Source organism: Montipora capricornis, chromosome 13 (assembly GCF_036669925.1).
Source record: "Montipora capricornis isolate CH-2021 chromosome 13, ASM3666992v2, whole genome shotgun sequence".
Classification (NCBI taxonomy): Eukaryota; Metazoa; Cnidaria; class Anthozoa; order Scleractinia; family Acroporidae; genus Montipora; species Montipora capricornis.
In genome coordinates, this window is record NC_090895.1 from 13,236,536 (window position 1) to 13,239,035 (window position 2,500).

A 2,500-nucleotide genomic window follows, 5' to 3' on the forward strand; every position below is an offset into this window, starting at 1 on the left:
ATGGGGAATTGTAGTGAACATAACAGGACTCAAATAGCAGTTTTACCACGCTTGCCGATTACTTTTCACCGAAAATAAAATGGCATGCCTTGATCGGCCAGCTGAAGCAACTGAAATCGACGTTTTTGTGAGTGAGTTATTGGAAACATTTTCATATTAGATATTAAAGCCGCCAAGAAACGTCTTAAAGTGAATAGAAAGAGTTGAAAAAGATTTGAAAACTTGAGGCGTGCAAAAGGTGAAATGGAGAATTCTTATTCACGCACAGACGCCCAAGCTCAGTACTTACTGATAAGGAAAGCCAACATGGCCGACTAAAATCATAAGGATTTGTATGGGAATCCCGATAAAAGGCTTGAGAAGGTAATTATATAAAAAAATTCTCAATTAAAAAGCCTTATGTTATTGTCGTTGTGCGTAGGTTCCTTCCTGTGGTTTTATTTTCCAGATCCAACGCGATTTGAGCCATTTTTCAACGGTATTATAAAATCCCAAGGCTGCACACACTGTTCTGGGGAGAGCACCAGTTTGAGTTAAATATTCCTGGAGGTCACCTGATTCCACATCAGAATCAATTGACAAAGATTCAACTTTCGTTTCAATCCACCATCAACGCAATAGCAGTCCTGCAAGCGACCTCACATGGTAGTTTGTTCACTCGGTAGCAAGAAAGCACCTTCCGAAAGATGCGCTTTACTGAGAAAGTGGCCACGGTTTCGACCGTTGTATAGCAAACTGAGCCTTACCTGGGTAGTTGACCGTAGTTTGTCAACAACAAATTTTTTATTCCCCTGGGTCTCTCGACACTGCTTTATTCTCGCAGATGAAATAATTAAAGTTCACTGGTTTCAATAAGTCCAGCCACAAAATATTCTCAGCACAGTACCACACGAAAACAAAGTTTATTCGCATGTTGATTCCTTCCTTGATTCCTTCTTCCTATTAACTAATAAATGGGGCACGAAGGTGCAAAATTACCATGACTTACAGATAACAATTTATTTATTCTCCGCAGTTTGTACACTACTGCTTTCATTCTCGCTAGGCCCCTTAGCCATCTTTTAAAAGGCATCGCGAAGGCTAAGACTACTTCGAAGAACTGCAGACTGCGGAACCTGCGAAACTTTGAAGCATGACTGTTTTTATTGAAACCACATGGTAAAGACGATGAGATTTACATTAATTTTTGTTAAATATCAACCGTACCTGCCGATTATCGAGTTCCAGGTGTCATTTCTAGCTGTGATCTCACAGGCGCCCCATGGCTAAGCGTGGGGGAAAGCCAAAAAAAATGATAAGGATGTTTATGGGAATCCCGATAAAAGACCTGAAAAGATACTTTTACGAGAATATTCTCGATTAAAAAGCAGAACCTTATTGCCATTTGGGGTCTCTTCCTTCCTGTGCGCTTTTTTTCCAGATTCGACGCGACTGATTAAGCCGTTATCAGTTCCTCGGTTGTCAACGGTTATAGTAAAATACCAAGACTGAACACTGAATTCTCAAGGGCCCACGAAATGGAGTCCAATAGTCCTGGTTTAAATGCTCTAAACGCCACAAATCCACAGTATAATTCGAGGGCAAAGGTTTTTCTTTCATTTCAATCCGCTAGCCGTGCAATCGGAGCCCTGCCAGCGACGTCAGGCGGCTGTTAGTCCCAAACGAAAAGATAAAACGATGTAAAAAAGCCTCTTTCACCTCTAACACCACACGGCGACCGTTGAGTTTTCGCTTGGTTACGAGTCTTTGTTTGTGGCTTGGTAATGAGTCTTTGTTTTTCTTTGTTCGGTAACGTCGTCAGGGACGACAAACAAAAACAAACAAAGACTCGTAACCAAGTGCAAAATCAAGGTCGCCGTGTGGTGTTCAATGTGAAAGAGACTCTTTTCCATTGTTTCCTTTGGGACACTAACAGCCGCCTGACGTCGCCGGCAGGGCTTCAATGCGCGGCTAGCGGATTGAAATGAAAGAAAAACCTTTACCCTTGAATTCTACAGTGGATTTGTGGCCCTGGGAACATTTTAACCAGGAATATTTGACTTTATTTGGTGGACTCGTGAGAACTCAGAGTTCAGCTTGGTAATTTACCATAACCGATGACAACCGAGGAACTGATGACGGCTTAATTCGCGTCGAATCTGGAAAAAAAACCACACAGGAAGAAACGACCCACAATGGCAATAAGGTTAGGCTTTTTAATCCAGAATTTTTTCGTAAAATTATCTTTTCAGGTCTTCTATCGGGATTCTCATACAGTTCCTTATAATTTTGTTGGCTTTCCCTCACACTGAGATTGGGGCACCTGTGGTTGGCTTTCCCCTCACACTGAGCTTGGGGTGTCTGTGGTTCACCATGAACGACGAGTTTGTTTAAGCGTGAAAATGCAAGTTTTTTTCAAAAAACCGTTGCGTTACCTCCTTCATGTTTGTGCACGTTTAATTAAAATTTATTGTTCAAATTAAAGTCAAGTTTGTATTCATATTGCTGGACAGAACGGATA

General features: G+C 41.5%; 1 protein-coding gene across 1 annotated transcript in view; it reads right to left on the reverse strand.

Annotated features, from left to right (window-relative positions):
* The window catches only part of LOC138028804 (beta-1,4-N-acetylgalactosaminyltransferase 3-like), a 7,956-nt gene that overhangs the window by 3,120 nt on the left and 2,336 nt on the right, over positions 1–2,500 (reverse strand). The gene's annotated exons all lie outside the window — the stretch shown is intronic.